The sequence below is a fragment of the Amborella trichopoda genome, chromosome 9 (genome assembly GCF_054954075.1).
Source record: "Amborella trichopoda isolate Santa Cruz 75 chromosome 9, AtrichopodaSantaCruz75HAP2 v2.0, whole genome shotgun sequence".
NCBI classification, from domain to species: domain Eukaryota; kingdom Viridiplantae; phylum Streptophyta; class Magnoliopsida; order Amborellales; family Amborellaceae; genus Amborella; species Amborella trichopoda.
The window spans coordinates 27,944,976-27,963,523 of NC_142344.1; positions in this window are offsets into that span (position 1 = coordinate 27,944,976).

Genomic DNA, 18,548 nt, shown 5'->3' on the forward strand with positions numbered 1-18,548 from the left:
TATCTGAGATTTAAATAGATTAGGGTTTTGGTCTTGTTTGGTTTTAAAATATTCAACCAATTTATTTGGTTCTTCTTGTGTATTAAAAAAGAGATAATTGGGAACTACATAAGTTTATTCCTTTTAGGATAATTTTGTCAGGATCTAACAAGGGGGTATTAAATTTATCCCACCATTTTATAAAGACATGTCTTTCTAATTGGGGAATATAATCACATTGATCATTATCTTCACTAATTGAGTATGCCCACCTCATAATCCAAAGGATTTCGTATAAGGTAATAAAATAGATATATAGATTCCTCTGATTTAGTGTCCTGTTACAGTTTAGGAATTTTATCCTTGATTCTTGTAAAGGAGATGGGAGAATATATACCATTGAGCCCCATGTAATGAACCATACTTTAAACCAATTGGGAAATTCCTTTAAGGATTGTAGTCTAAACTGTCTAAACCAACTATGGGATTCCATTGAATTTTGGTATGAAAAAACCATGTCCCATGCTTTTATGTAATCATAATAATTGTAGGATTTTACCTTACAACTGTTATCTTGGAGATATTTTGATTTCAATGGATCAAAGCCCCAATCCCTATAAGAGATTATGTTTAATATTTGCAACTTTGAGAATGCAAGAACAATCTTATTTCTGTAATTATGGGTAATAGCTACTGACTTGGTTTCAGTCAATATTTCTTCATAATATTCTCGGTTCTTATTTCTCATATTCGGGTGCATATGTTCTTTTTGGTATATTGAGGCTATTTCTGTAGGAGGCATTGCCTCATGATCCCTTTCTATTATTGTTAGAGGATTGTTGATGTTGCAAAAAATGAAGTTCTTTGAGAAGATTGAGCGTTTTGGCTTTGAGCCCTTAGGGGAGATTGCATTTCCTGAATTTGGTTTGATTGTACCCTATTTAGAGTTAATGATTCTGTCCTACTAAGGGATGAAGAAGATGCCTTGGAGCTTTTAGTTGAGTTTGGGTTTGGGATCAAGGCCTTATGCTTCTTGACCATGCAAAAATTCTTTTGTCAAAAAATCTGGCAATTAGCTTGATTCTCCCTTAATATATGTTCAATTTGAAAATCAAACATTGAGAGAGTTGCCTACCATTGTGAAAACATCTGTTTAGATGCTAGGTTCTTAGCATCTTTTTTTAAAACATCCTTGGCAGCTTTACAATCAATCCTGATTAGGAATTCTTAAATTAATAAATTACTTTCGAATTTAGTAACAGAATGAACTATGGCTAAAATCTCTTTTTTTATAGTCGAATACTTTTGTTGTGAGGGTTTCCACACTCCAGAAGTATATATAACTAGTTGTTCCTTATTTGAAATTTATGTTGAAGTATTCCTCCATACCCCAGCTCTGAGGCATTTGTTCCTTATTTTGTAAGATTTAGGTTTTGTTTTAATTTTCGGAACAGCTTTTGTGTGTTCAGTTCGCCAATTAGGAGGGTTCTTTTTTAGACTTTGAAATGATGGTTTACAATCTTTTTCAAAGTCTTTGTAAAAATCTTTTATATAATTTAAGCTGTCCAAAAACCTTTGCAATTGTTTTTTGTCTCTTATTTCATCCGGAACTTATCAGTAAACTAAATTGCTCTATATAATGGAATTATGGTTCCATAATGAATATTATGACCCAAAAACCTTACCTTGGATTGGAATAACTTAACCTTTTTAGCTGATACCACCAGTCATGCATTATTAACTACCTTTAAGAATATATTCAAGTGTTTCTAGTGTTGTTCTAAAGAGTTAGAGAAAATCAATACATCAGCAATATATATATATATATATATATATATATATATATATATATATATATATATATATATATATATATATATATATATATATATATATATATATATATATATATATATATATATAGGGAGTCACTGCTGTACGCCCATACGCGACTGGCCCAGATTGAATCTGGGCCATTTTGTAACAGATGCGACGCTCACAGATGTCCGATAGTGTTTGAATTTTAATATTTTTCTATGAATTCAAATCACTTTTGAAATTTTAAAATTTCGGGGTTATTTTGGTCAATTTATTTCATGTAAATGTTTTTCTTAATATTTTTCCTAGATTCGCATAATTTTTAAGGACACGCACATAAAATTTCAAGTGATTGGGATTGTAAAAAAAAAAATTAAATTGAAACACTATTGGACATCCATGGTCATCAGATCGGCCCAGATTCAATCTGGGTTGTGGGCATTTACTGTAGCAGTACGCACCTGGGCGCACAACATTTTTTCCCATATATAGGCGAAAATGAATAGTGATTTCGCCTATCCTCATCACCGTCTAAAGTTCATCGCAAAGTCACGATTGTTCGGTAGTAATTTATTTTTCATTTTTTTTCTATAAATCGGAATGACTTGAAATTTAGTGCGTATATTCATAAAAAACAAGTGAATCTACGAAAAATATCAAAACATATTTTTTATCAAAATAGTTGATCAAAATACCCTTAAAATGTTGGGGTATTTTGATAAAAATATTTTTGCGAATTATTGTTTTTATATTTTTATTACTTGGGCCTCGCTATGATGTATACACACTCAAAATTTCATGTGATTCCGATTTGTACGAAAAAAAATGAAAAATAAAACAGTACTAGACAATCGTGACAATGCGATAAACTTTGGACGGTGATGAAGGTAGGTGAAATCGCTATTTATTTTTGCCTATAGGAATTGAAAAGACTTTATATATATATATATATATATATATATATATATATATATATATATATATATATATATATATATATATATATATATATATATATATATATATATATATATGGCGCCTATAGGCGAAAGTGAATAGTGATTTCGTTTAACCTCATCACCGTCTAAATTTCATCGTGAGGTCACAATTATCTGGTAGTATTTTGTTTTTAGTTTTTTTTTTATAAATCGAAATGGCCTAAAATTTTAAAAGTATCTACATCTTACTGAGCCTCATCTAATAAAAATATAAAAACAATTATCCGCAAAAAATAAATTGACCAAAATACCCATGAAACATTTCGGGGGTATTTTGGTTAATTTATTTTATGTAACATAATTTTTTTATAATTTTCAAAGATTCTCCTATTTTTGATGAATACACTTTTCAAATTTCAGGTTATTCTGATCTGTAAAAAAAATGAAAAATAAAATACTATCAGACATTCGTGACCACATGATGAACTTTGGACGGTGATGGGGGTAGGCGAAATCACTGTTCATTTTCACCTATAGGTGTTGTGCAGTGTTTTTCTATATATATATATATATATATATGGAAAGAACTGAGATAATGCCCACTATCTCATATGAACATATGAGCCCAACGGCCTAAATTGAATCTGGGCCAATCTGACGATCACGGACGTCTAGTAGTATTTGAATTTTATATATTTTTTAAAAATTTAAGTCACTTGAAATTTTAGGTGTGCATTTATCAAAAATAGGTGAATCTTTAAAAAATATCAAAAACTTATTTTACATGAAATAAATTGACTAAAATACTCCCAAAACATTTTGAAGGCTATTTTTGTCATTTTATTTTTTACGAATAATTGTTTTTATATATTTATTAGGTGCGCCTTGATGAGAAAAACACACACCTAAAATTTTAAGTGGACTTGTTAGAAAAGAAAATTCAAGCACTATCGGACATCCGTAATCGTCAAATCCGCTCAAATTCAATCTGGGCCGTTGGGCTCATATGTTCATATGAACTAGTAGGCTAATCCCAGTTTTTTTCAAATATATATATATATATATATATATATATATATATATATATATATATATATATATATATATATATATATATATATATATAGAGAGAGAGAGAGAGAGAGAGAGAGAGAAAGCATTTAAAGATTAATAATTCAAAAAAAAGATATATCAATATCGACTCTGTTTGTCATGTCTTCATAGGAAGGGATAGCGAGAATAAAGAATTATATGTATGTCGATCTAATGATTTGAACCGTCTAATTTGTTAGTCCAGGTAGGTAATTTTCAAAATATCCTATTAATTGGATAGGTATTAGGGCCTTCTCAATAATATTTGTAATTAAAAATAAATGTTAAAAATAGGTTAATTCTAAGATGGTTGATTTTCAAACACGTTACGAAATGAAATAAAATAATTTCACATGACATCTAACAGTGTTACCAAGCATGAGAAAAAAGAGTATGAGAAACCTAAATCACAAAAATCTATTTCCTAAGAAATTCATTTAGTATACTATTTCACGAGAACCAAACATGTCCTAAAAGTTTCCCTCTCTTACGTTATTTAACTTTTTTTTCGTTTGAAATATTGACTATTAATTTTATTAGATAAAGGAATAAAGCTCCAAACACATATTACTAAACAAAGAATAGAAGAAATTAAATAATACCAAGCAATACTTTCTACATATAGGTATAATTCTCCTCAAAACACAACAAAACCCTAACCTCAAAAGATCCTACACTACCAATTGCCTAAGATCCACCATGAAACCTCTACTTGCCAACCCAAACTATTTAAAGAGACAACCCATAAATGTCTTTCCTTTTGCAACTACCTCATGGGTCGGGTTGGGGCTGTGCACAACCTATACTAAAATGGCACCCGTGCACAACAATAAAAAAATCATGGTGGCGTATAGGAGAGTGCTAGCATAAAACTAATGACCAAAAAGTATGATGTAAAAGATTAGTCAAATGAGAAGTAAGAGAAAAAGAGGATAAGGGCGGAATAATCAAGTGAGAGGGCTAAAGTGAAGAGAAGAAGGAACAAAGAAAGGGGAGGTGGAGAAAGCCAACTTTAATAACTCCCAAAAAAAAACAGTATTTTCCCACAATTAGGAATTTCAAATGCCCTAAAGGGAACATAAAAGACCATGGCAAGGCTCACAGAGGCTGCTAGGCCTTAACTTAGGCATTGATCTAAGAGATACAAAGGTGATGTAGGGCCCAATATGGTACCACAAATCCAGCATGGACTAGTGGTTTTCATGAGTCTAGAATGGTGTAATAGTGGGTTTTCAACGTCTTGATTGGGGTAAAGAGAGAATCAAATTGAGGAGTTTCCAAGATTTGGGAGTTGTTTGATTGGGGTAAAGAGAGAATCAAATTGAGGAGTTTCCAAGATTTGGGAGTTGGAATACGCTTTGGAACTTAGTGGATTATGAAATGGGAATGAGTTTGCTTTTAATATGTATGAAAAATAGGAGTCTCATATTGAAGTTAATGTATCTTGCATAGGTAAAAGGTTAGTTTTGCATATTTTATGAGTTCCAAATATGGGATTTGAACTTCCAATGTATAGGGACTTGGTTTGGGGGTCTTTAAAAACATGTAGATATCGGTGGTTTTGAGTATATAAAAGGGCTATACAATAGCTGTAAATGGGGTTGACAAATTTGAAATAAAAATTACAGCAGTTTGCTTTCGGTAGAGCTTGGCTCCCATCCTTTTCTCTCTCTACATTCTCCCTTTGTGTGTGTTTCTCTCACTAAATTGTTATAACCTTACACTTTAGCCGCATTATTTGCTATCAGAGCCTGAGTTAGTCTTGGACAGGGTGTTGTATCCATTTACACATCCCTTTCCATGGCGGCAAGGAGTAGAGATGGTCATAGCAACGTCGGAGTGAACAATGCAAGAGATGAAGAGTTGGAGCCACTTCAAAGGCAAGTTGAGTCTTTATCTTGCGACTCGAGTGGCAAGACGTTCGCAGTGAACATGAGCTCAGCTATGAATACTCAAGCAATGAGTCGGTGACCCAGATAGTGATAGACGGGTCATACTAATGGTGTGGTCATACTCCAGAGTTTGGCTCACTATGTCAACGTCCTATGTGCCAAATTGGTGATGATTTGAATGGTTATTATGGAACTCTATTTGAGAACAACCATGAAGAAACTGTTGAAAATGATGCAAAATAATAAGAGTTGTGGGGTTCATGTCTTTCTTATCACTCTCTTAGTAGATGTGAGGGTAGTTATCAGTCATAGGTAGTTGGAGTTATCTAATCACACAAGGGAGTTATCTAATCACGTCGGCTTTGTTGGTAGTCATCTAATCAGGATTTTGAGTTGTGGGTTGAGTTGTGGGTAGTTGTATACTAGCTATAGACGCCTATATATGGGCATCATATAATGAGATATGTGCAACCAGTGTATGTAACTGGTGTGCTACCAGTGGATGTAACTTGTGTGCAACCAATGTATGTAACTTGTAGACGACTATGTGAAATGAGATATATGTGAAAAGCCTTGAGTGTTTGTGTTTATCTCTCCACGAAAGAAAGAGTGTGTACTTCTTCTATAAAGTAACCACATATTTTTGGAATACCCTCACGCATCTTTCCAAAAGATACCAATAGTGGTATCAGCCCTTAGCCAAAAAATTCTTACATGGTATCAAAGCGTCCATAAAATTTCAACATGGTATCAGAGCATCCATAAAATTTCAACAAAGTATCAGAGCCCAGGTTGAGCAAAAAAAGATAAGCATCAGAGCCCAAGTTGTGAAAAAAAAAAGAAACGATAGGCATTGGCGTGGAGAGCCCAGGTTGTGAAAAAAAAAACATAGGCATTGGCGTGGAGAGCCCAGGTTGTGAAAAAAAAAACATAGGCATTGGCATGGAGAGCCCAAGTTGAGGACATGCATTGGAGAGCTCAGGTTTCCCAAAAAACAAAAAAAAGAGATAAGGAGATCATAGGTTGCCAAAGAGATAGTCGTTGGTGTGGAAATTTAGGACCAGCAGGTCAGAGACAAAACTCAAGGGAAAGGTGATAAATATTTAAATATCTTTATTTAATTTCTTACTTTATTCCATATGGCACACCCTAGTAGTCCAAATATTTTTCAACTATTGATAACAATTTTCAAGAGTAAATTTTATGAGTATTGAAAAATTCAAAGGAAAACAATGTTTGGATCTTGATAAAATAAAAAATAAAAAATAAAAGTCGTGATTTTGGCAAAAACAAAAAACAAAAAACAAAAAAAAAAAAATATTTTGATAAAAATGATAGATGATTTGCATTGAAAAAAAAAAAAAGAACAAAAAGGAAAAGAAAAAAATCTTAAATGTGATATTCTTGGAAAAAGAAGATGGAGATTTTTTAAAAAAATAGAGAAACAAAATTGGAGAGTTCTTAATGTTGTATTTTGGCAAAATTTTTCAGAAAATGAGATTAAAAAAAAAAAAAAATCTGAAAGGGGGATATGAGTAGTCTCCTCATGGGAAATCCATGACTATGTAGGCTTAGGAAAAATGAAAATTATGTTTGGGAAAGAAAAGAAAAACAGGACACCGAAGTCTTGGTATGTCGTGCCATAGAAAGACATGATGGGAAGTCCATGCTTAGTGTAAGCATAGGAAAAATGTTTTTTGAAAAAAAAAAATAGGACATCGCAATCCTAGTTTGTCATGCCATGAAAAGGCATAATGATACCATGGAAAGGCATGAGGATGCCTAATGAGAAGGCATAAAAAATAAAAGTAAAAATAAAAATAAATAAATAAATTGTGTTTAAAAAAGGGATAGTTTGTATAGAACCGAGGCTCTAAACAATCAAATTAGAGCCCACCTTCTAATAGTGTCGAGAAATATAGTTTTAATATTGGAAAGTTTTCTACTAAACTTAAATTATATTTTCATCTTTAGATATAAAATTTAAAGCTTCGAAAACAGTGTAGTTCAAGCTAATCTATGAAAGCTTGAAAATCTTGAAAATTGACGGTCCAAAAATACATTACGAGTTGCACTACTTTCAATACTTGAAATCTATTTTTTTTCTCATGTCCATGTATCTTGATGTCTAGATGATCAATTTGATGGTATTTGGGCATCAAAACAACCTCTTCTAGTGAAAGCTTTGAGATTGGATCTAATTTGATTGTTTAGAGCCTAGGCTCTATATAAACGTTTCCTTTAAAAAAAATAGGACATTACAGTTCTAGTTTGTCTTGTCATGTAAATGCATGATGATGCCATGAGAAGGCATTCAGAATATTTTTGTAAAAAAAGGGACCATAGTCCTACAGCATTGTCATAAGAAGGCATAAAAAAATAGGAGAAAAATGTTTCAAAAAAATGGAATTAAAAAGAAAACTAATTGCTGCAATTTGTTTTTGAAGAAAAGACATCAAGAAATATGACAATTGCTACTCCAAAAAGCAAGTTGAATGAACTTTTTCAAAGGAAATCATTTGAAAATTTAATTTACAAAATTATCAAGGGGGGATTGGACCATAGCCCTATTTTTATCAGTGAGATAGAAGTCGTAGGAAAAGAATTTTCAGGATCCTATATGGATACGAAAAGAGAAGCGGAACATAGTAAAGTCTATTTTGCCATATCACAATTGGCAAAAATGAAAGAAAAAATTGAAAATAAAGATGACAAAGAAGAGAAGATGAAGATTGCAAGGGAAGATAAATTTGTGAAATGAATACGCATATTGGAAAGCTTGAAGCCTTGATTTCTACAGTAAAAGAGGAAAATGAAGACCTTTGTAGTTTTATTGAAATCATGTACATGAAATTTAAATGAAAACGATAAAATTTTGCATCAAGGAGGAGTGTTGAAAATTATGCAAAATAATAGGTGTTTTGGGGCTCTCTCTCTCATACTAGATGTGAGGGTAGTTATCAGTCATGGGTAGTTCTCTCTCTTTATGGGTAGTGGGTAGTTGCAGTTATCTAATCACATAGGTGAGTTATCTAATCACGTAGGCTTTGTAGGTTGTTATCTAATCAGGTTTGTGAGTAGTGGGTTGTGAGTCATGGGTAGTTGCATAGCTGTTGTAGATACCTATATATTGGCATCATGCACTGAGATATGTGCAACTAGTGTATGTAACTTGTGTGCAACCAGTGGATGTAACTTGTGTGTAACCTGTGGATGAATATGTGAAAAGAGATATATGTGAAAAACCTTGAGTGTTTATGTTTATCTGTCCAAGAAAGAAAGAGTATGTATTTTTTCTTTAAAGTAACCAAATATTTTTGGAATACCCCCACTCATCTTTCCAAAAGATACTAACACTGGTATCAACCGTTATTCAAAAAATTCTTACATGGTATCTGAGCATCCATAAAATTTCAACATAGTATCAGAGCATCCATAAAATTTCAACATGGCATTAGAGCATCCATAAAATTTCAACATAGTATCAGAGCCCAAGTTGTGCAAAAAAAGATAAGAATCGGAGCCCAGGTTGTACAAAAAAAGATAAGAATCAGAGCCCAGGTTGTGAAAAAAAAAAAAATAGGCATTGTCGTGGAAAGCCCAAGTTGAGGAAAGGCATTGGAGAGCCAAAGTTGCCCAAAAAAAAAAAAGAGAGATAAGGAGATCACATGTTGCCAAAGAGATAGCCGTTGCGGTGGAAATTTAGGACTTGTAGGTCAGAGACAAACCTTTATTCCATATGGTACATCATAGTAGTCCAAATATTTTTCAACTGTTGATTACAATTTTCAAAGGTGAATTTTATGAGTATTGAAAAATTAAAATTAAAATAATGTTTGGGTCTTGATAAAATAATGAACATAATATAATATAAAAAAGAGGTAATTTTGAAAAAAAAACAGAAATATTCTGATTAAAATGTTAGGTGATTTACATTGAAAACAAAAAAAAGAAAAACACAAAAGAAACAAAAAAACTGAAATGTGTTGTTCTTGGAAAAAGAAGATGGAGAATTAAAAAAATGGGGAAACAAAATTGGAGAGCTCTTGATGTAGTATTTTTGCAAAAGTTTTCAGAAAATGAGATTAAAAAAAGAAAATATCTGAAAGGGGGACATGAGTTGTCTCCTCATGGGAAATCCATGCCAATGTAGGCATAGGAAAAGTGAAAATTGTTTTTGGGAAAGAAAAGAAAAACATGGCACTACAGTCCAGGTATGTCGTGTCATAGAAAGGCGTGATGGGAACTCCATGCCTAGTGTAGGAACAAAAAAACTGATTTTTGAAAAAGAAAAATAGGACATCACAATTCTAGTTTGTCATGCCATGGAAAGGCATGATGATGTCATGAAAAGGCATGAGGGTGTCTAATGAGAAGGCACAAAAAAAATTGTCTTTAAAAAAAATAGGACATCACAATCCTAGTTTGTCATGTGATGAAAAGGCATGATGATGCCATGAGAAGGCATAAAAAAATATTTTTAAAATAAAAGCGACTGCAGTCCTAGAGTGTTATCTCATGAGAAGGCATAAAAAAATGGAAGAAAAATATTTCAAAAAATAGGAATTAAAAAGAAAAATAATTATGTAATTTGTTTTTGTAGAAAAGACATTAATAAATATGGTAATTGCTACTCCAGAAAGCAAGTTGAATGAATTTTGTCAAAAGCAAAAAATGTAAAAACTAATTCACATAGCCCGACCGAACATAACCCTATTTTTATTTGTGCAATAGAAGTCGCAGGAAAAGAATTTTCAAAATCCTATATGGATACGAAAAAAGAAGAGGAACATAGTCCAGCCTATTTTTCCATATCACGATTGGCAAAAATAAAAGAAGTAATTGAAATTATTGAAGACAAAGAAGAGAAGATGAAGATTGCAAGGGAATAAGAAATTTGTGAAATGAAGAAGTATATTGAAAACCTTGAAACCCTGATTTCTACATTAAAGGAGGAAAATGAAGACCTTCGTAGTTTCATTGAAAATCATGTACATGAAATTTAAATGAAAAAGATGAAATTTTTCATCAATGGGGTGTGTTGAAAATTATGCAAATAATAGGAGTTGTGAGGTTTGTGTCTTTCTTATCTCTCTCTCTCTTAGCAGATGTAAGAGTAGTTATCAGGTAGCTTTCTCTCTCTTTATGGGTAATGGGTCGTTGGAGTTATCTATTCATGTAGAAGAGCTATCTAATCACGTAGGTGTTATCCAATCAGGTTTGTAAGTCATGGGTAGTTGCATTACTATTGTAGACTGGGCATCATGTAATGAGACATGTGCAACCAATGTGTGTAACTTGTGTGCAACTTGTGTGCAACCAATGCGTGTAACTTGTGTGTAACTTGTGGACGAATATGTGAAATGAGATATATGTGAAAGCCCTTGAGTGTGCCCAAGTTGAGGAAAGGCATTAGAGAGCCGAGGTTGCCGTAAAAAAATAAGAAGAGAGAGATAAGGAGATTACAAGTTGCCAAAGAGATAGTCGTTGGTGTGGAAATTTAGGACCAGCAGATCAAAGACAAACTCAAGGAAAAGGTGATAGATATTTAAATCTCTTCATTTAATTTCCTTCTTTATTCCATTTGGCACACCCTAGTAGTCCAAATATTTTTCAACTGTTGATTACAATTTCAAAAGTGAATTTTATGAGTATTGGAAAATTAAAATGATAAAAAACAGAAAGAAAAACAAAAAGGAAAAATTCTTAAATGTGATGTTCTTGGAAAAAGAAGATGGAGATTTAAAAAAAAAACGGGGTAACAAAATTGAAGAGCTCTTGATGTCGTATTTTGCAAAAGTGTTCAGAAAATGAGATTTAAACAAAAAAAATCTGAAAGGGGGGCATGAGTAGTCTCCTCATGGGAAATCCATGCCTATGTAGGCATAGGAAAAATGAAAATTATTTTTTGGAAAGAAAAGAAAAACAAGGGACTGCAGTCCAAATATGTCGTGCCATAGAAAGGCATGATGGGAAAGCCATGCTTAGTGTAGGCATTAGAAAAATGATTTTTGAAAAAGGAAAATAGGACATTGCACTCCTAGTTTGTCATGACATGAAAAGGCATGAGGGTACCTAATGAGAAGGCCTAAAAAGAATGAGTTAAAAAAAATAGGACATCACAGTCCTAGATTGTCATGTGATGAAAAGGCATGATGATCCCATGAGAAGGCATAAAAAAATATTTTTTAAATAAAAGGGACCACCGTCCTAGAGTGTTATCTCACGGGAAGGCATAAAAAAATAGGAGAAAAATGTTTCAAAAAAAGAGAATTAAAAAGAAAAATAATTCTGCAATTTGTTTTTATAGAAAAGACATCAAGAAGTATGCCAATTGCTACTCCAAAAAGCAAATTGAATGAATTTTGTAAACAGCAAAAAATTAAAAAATCAATTCACAAAATTATCAAGGGGAACCCGACCGTAGCCCTATTTTTATCTATGCAGCAGAACTCGCAGGAAAAGAATTTTCAGGATCCTCTATGGATACGAAAAAATAAGCGGAACACAGTGCAACCTATTTTTCCATATCACAATTGGCAAAAATGAAAGAAGTAATTGAAATTAAATATGACAAAGAAGAGAAGATGAAGAGTGCAAGGGACGAAGAAATTTTTGAAATGAAGAAGCATATTGAAAAGCTTTAAACCCTAATTTTTACATTAAAGGAGAAAAATGAAGAACTTCGTAGTGTCATTGAAAATCATGTACATGAAATTTAAATGAAAAAGATGAAATTTTGCATCAAGGGGATTGCAAAAAATTATGCAAAATAATTGGAGTTGTGGGGTTTGTGTCTTTCTTATCTCTCTCTTAGTAGATGCAAGGGTAGTTATCGGTCATGGGTAGTTACCTCTCTCTAAGTAGTTGGAGTTATCTAATCACGTAGGCTTTGTAGGTAGTTATCTAATTAGGTTTGTGTGTCATGCGTTATGAGTCGTGGGTAGCTGCATAACTACTGTACATGCCTATATATGGGCACCATGTAATGAGATATGTGCAACAAGTGTATGGACCTTGTGTTCAACCAATGGTTGTAACTTGTGTGATGAATATGTGAAAGGAGATATATGTGAAAAGCCTTGACTGTTTGTGTTTATCTCTCCAAGAAAAGTGTGTGTATTTTTTCTTTAAAGTAATCAAATACTTTTGGAATACCCCCACACATCTTTCCGAAAGATATCAACAGTGGTATCAGCCCTTATCCAAAAATTTCTTACATAGTATCATAGTGTCCATAAAAATTTAATATGGTATCAAAGCATCCATAAATTTCAGCGAAAACTTTGATATCTTCAAATATTTTCCAAAATCAGCAAGTCATCGATTGGGATTCTCCACCAGTCTTTGATGTACATCATGATGAAGAACCAGCTGAGAGAAATGAACTTGCTTCCAAGCTGATGGGGATAACTGGATTCTTCATTAATGAAGGAAAAAGAGAAAAAAATCGTGTTGATGATGAAAGTGAAGATGTTAATGAGGTGACATCTTGAGGTATAGACTGCAAAGAGCTACTTTTTCTTAATGTTGTCGGCAATCATTTGTATTTTGAGTGAAAAGACCTTACTCCCCAAACTATATGTTGCTGAACTTGAGTGTACCCTAGCTCTCTATGTCTTACCTGAATTTAGGGTGTCACCTGAGGTTCCCACCACAAAGTTCAAGCTAATTTACCTTAAACTCTCAGTTGTGGAACTTAGTATAGGGGATGCTCGCCAAAAGGTGGCTGAAATCATTCTCCATAGGGGAACTCATGCTGAGTTGTCGCTTTACTTTGATGGAAGAATCAAATTTGTTCCATATCATGCTCCCCCAAAACCTAAACCTAAGGATCTCAATATTTGCATTTTTCCCTCCCAAAATTTAGCAAGAGCAAACCTCAAAAGTTCAAAATTTTCCTTACATGCTAACAGATGAGTTTTTCCTGAGTGGATTTATTGTTGATAGTGCTGCCCACTTGCATTTCAGCGGTAGTAGTTTTCAATATGCATCAAATGTTATGAGTGAGATGTCTCTAAGAGGAATTTGTAATTGCCCATATCCATGGAGGTATTGCTTTGCATTATGTTCAAGAACTCAATGCTTTGGGCGTGAAATTTTATAATTCAGCAACTCTCCGTAATCTTGAGCATGCAAAATAAAGATATGTTCTCATAATTCGTTTGATACCTCAAATGGGTTCTAAATCAATCATTGGATTGTTACATCACAATTTATGTTTTAAAGAGGCATTCAAGCCCTTCTTTAGCCATATATTTGACTTCATCGGGTGCTGTAATGGGCCTATTGTTGGACATGTGATTGATGAGCTATTATTTCATCTTAAGTGGAAGATCTCGATAGTAACTCTCCAAGTTCGAATTGATCTCAAGTGAAAGATCCCGATGGCAACTCTCTGAGTTCGAATTGAAAAAAGTTGTGGTTGTATTGCAGGACTCGTGTTAACACATTTCAAAGTCCATGAGCGAGTATTCTTAAATGTGTTTAAGGCTAATAGTATTATGGCTTGCACTATAAAGGTGGACGTTCTCACCGAGTACTATGGTGTTTTGAATAGAAACCCAAGGGCAAGTTCTCACGAACCCAATGAGTATGATGTAGGGCCTAATATGGGACCCACAAATCCAGCCTAATTTCCATGAAACTAGAATGGTTTAATAGTGGGTTTCCAATGTCTTGATTGGGGAAAAGAGAGAGTCAAATTGAGATAGTTTCCAAGGTTTAGGAGTTAGATTGGGAAAAAGAGAGAGTCAAATTGAGGAGTTTCCAAGGTTTAGGAGTTAGAGTATGCTTTGGAACTTGGTGGGTTGTGCAATGGGAATGGGTTAGCTTTTAACATTATGGAAAATAGGAGTTATGCATTGAAGTTAATGTATTTTGCATAGGTAATAGGTTGATTTTGCATGTTTTATGAGTTCCAAATGTGAGATTTGAACTTCTAATGAATAGGGACTTGGTTAGGGACTCTTTAGAAACATGTAAACTTAGGTTTTGAGTTTATAAATTACAATAGTTGTAAATGGGGATGACAAATTTGAAATGAAAATGACAACTTTTCTTTTGATATAGCTTGGCTCTCATCCTTTTCTTTCTCTACATTCTCTCTTTGTATATGTTTCTCTCACTAAGTTGTTGTAACCTCACACTTTAGCCGCATCAAAGGGTCATCAAAAGCCCCCAAAGGATACCCCAAAGGCTTGAGAAAACCCCAATACATGATAACAAACCCCAAATAGAGGGAATATCTGATCTTAGCTTTTAACCTAATTTAGAGAGAGGAGAGTCGTTGAGAGAGAAAAGTGGCTGAAAGCCAATGAGTGTTCATCGATGAAAGGTGGAGAGAGGCTGAAGGAGACTTGCAAGAAAGGGTATTGGAGGTGAAAGGGGTGTAGCAAAGAGAGACAAAAAGAGAAAAAGAGGGGGGTTGTTTGGGAGAGAACCCCACCTTGCACCATTGATGTACAACCAATTGTTTCTCTCTCTCATAATCAAGAAAGAGAGTTTCTCAGAATCAAGAAAGAGTGGGCTAATCTAGAAGAAAACTATAGAGTTAGAGAAATGGCAAACAAAAAAAGAGATCTAAAAAAAAAAAGATAGCACAAAAGTGATAACAGAGGAAGAGATTGGAACTACAGAAAAGAGAGAATGCAATTGAGGTCAGAGAGAGTGAGATACTTGAGATCAAAAGGGGGAAAAAGGCTTTGAAGAGGTAGATCATCGGAGTCGATAGAGAGAGAGAGAGTGAGTGAGAGAGATCTGAAGAAATTTCAAGAGATAAAGAGAAAGAGAGAGATATAAGAGAAAGAAAGACAAAGGGGATTTGAGAGAGAGAAATGAGAAAAATTGGAGAGATAAGAGGGAGAGAGAGATATAAGAGAAAGAGAGACAAAGGGGATTTGAGAGAGAGAGAGAGAATCTGAGAAAGAGGAGGAGATTAGAGAAAGAAAAGAGATGAAAGAAAGGATGGCATAAAAGGGAAGGAGAGAGATTCAATGTAGCTGTAAGATGTAAAGAGAGAGACAAAAGAGAGATGATCAAGAGAGAAATTATCTAGAAAGTGAGGAAAACTAGTAAAAGAAATTAGATATGAGAGAAATAAACCGAGAAATAAGAGATTTAAGAAAGAAAGAAAGAAAATAGATAAGAAAGAAAGAATAAGAGATTGGGAAGGAACGGGACTTAGAAGGCAGAGAGAGAGAGAGAGAGAGAGAGAGAGAGAGAGAGAGAGAGAAGTTTGAGAAGAGAGAAAAAACAAGCTTTAGGATAGCACAATCTCTTGCCAATTGATTCTAAGTAGTATTATCGAGGGTTATGGCATGAAAATGATAGATGTGATGGAGGTGATGGAGCAGCAGCAGTGGTGATGGCTCTCTCTCTCTCTCTTCAAACCCTCCAAAGGATCTGCTCTCAACTCTCCTCTCCTCTCTCTCTCTCAAAATTAAAACCCTTTAAAAGATTACACTAATTTCTTTTGTCTCCAAAAGATCCCACAACTCTTTAACTATCTCACCAAAAGATTACATACATCTCTCCACTCTAAACCCTCCAAAATATTCACTCACAACACTCCCAAAATCCAAAGTTTCAAATTCTTCAAAAATACACACTACTCTTGGTCTCTCCCTCCCAAAACTCCAAATCACCCACAACTCTTAATTACCCTATTTAACTCAAACATGTGTTACTTTATATGTCAGATGAGAGATCTTGTGATGTGTCCAGCCTTAGACTAAAACTAAAAATACCCTTTGATCCTTTGTAAAAAAGAAGATTTTGCCCCTATCTCTGCATTCAATGTGTAAAATTAAAAGTATTCGACACTAGACCACATGAACAAAGACAAGTATGACACATTGGTCAACTTGATGATGTCAACATGTGGAAAGGAGAATGTGGGTCTCATTTGTGGGCCCATGTGAGGCCTATTGGACATTTGGACCACACACATGCCAATATGTCATATTTTGTGTCCTCCTTTGAAATGTTTTGCATTGTTTTATTTCCTCCATTTTTCCTTTTTGTAAAATTCATTAAAACCCCAAAATTTTAAACTAATGTTTACTGTTATTTTGGAAAATGAGATGGTTTTGGCTTTTAGAAAAATCACCGGAAGGGAAATTAGGTGCCTTGGGCATGGAACTAGGTAACTACACTCAGCTTGTTGGAATCAATTGGTGAAAAATCTGCTAGGGTTTATAACATTCACAACTATTGTGCATTCATATCAATATAAACAAGCAATGGAAACTACACAATATCAAAGCAAGAACATGGAATGAAAAATCCAGCAACATTCAATCCACAGAGCAAAAGGATTTAATGTGGTTCGGTCACAAATCATGATTTACATCCATGGGAGAATGGCGAGAGGATTTACTTACTGCTTTGGGAAGATTACAAGGTGAAATCGAGCTCAAAATATCAATTTTCAGTAGCCTTTTCTCACTCTAAAAAGAGCCCAAAAAAAGGCACCAATAATACCCAAAAAAAGGGTTCTCTTTAACACTTTCTCCACTAAAATAGAGCATACCAAGCTCTCAAGAGAAAACCCAATTGCAGTCCAATCTCTCGATCTTTTTCTCACTCTTTTTCTCTCTAAACAAAAGGGTTTTAATCCCTTTAAAAGAGTAAACTTACTATAACACCATAACTATTGGATTAGATGCAATCCAATGGCCCAAAATAAAAGAGAGAAAAGTTAAATAACACTCATACATGTGTGATTGTTTTCACATATATAATAATCTCCCACTTAAAAACAAATTACAAAGTCTCTGAAATAATCACCAATGTGTCACTGTCCATCTACCCGATGTTACGTCTCCTCTAGCCTTGAAAGCCTTCTACATATCATATTCTTTTCAGTTGAGACAACCTCTGTCAACATATCAACAAGGTTCTTCTCAATGTGAATCTTATCCACCTGCAAATCTCTATGCTTGAAGGCCAACAGAATAAAATGATATTTAACCTCTATGTGCTTTGTCTTGGAATGATAAGTTGCATTCTTAGGCAGATGAATCGGACTCCGGTTATCATAATGCACAACATATTTATCATGTTTCACCCCAAATTGGCGAAGTAACCATCTCAACCAAATCATTTTCTTCGTTGCCTCAGTCAATGCCATATACTCAGCTTTAGTTGATGACAAGGCAACAATATCTTGCAACCTTGACATCCAGCTGACTGCACCACCACCAACATTGAAAATGTATCCAGTGGTTGAACTTCTGGTATCACGGCATCCTGCATAATCTGTGTCTACATAAGCAACAACATCCAATAATGAATTTCCAAAACAAAAGCATACATTTCATGTCCCTTTCAAATACCGAAGAATCTACTTAACTGCTTGCCAATGTTCCCAACCTGAATTAGGCATAAATCTGGAAACAACTCTCACTGCATGAGCAATGTTAGGTCTAGTACAAACCATTGCATATATCAAACTACCCACAACAAAAGTATATGGAACATTCTTCATCTTACTTCTATCTACCTCATTCATGGGAGAGTCCCTTTTAGACAATTTGAAATGTGCAGTTAATGGCATAGAAATAGGTTTGCAGTCATTCATATTGAAGCGCTCAAGAACATTAGAAATATATTCAGATTGACTTAACCAAAGCTTACCTTACTTTCTGTCTCCATAGATGTGCATGCTCAAAATCTTCTTGGCCGGTCTAAGATCCTTGGTGGCAAAATGCTTGGACATTTCGAGCTTTAAATGCTTGATTTCACTCAGATCATTGCTTGCAATAAGCATATCATCAACATAAAGCAACAAAACAGTAAAAGAATCATATGTTGAACCCTTGAAGTG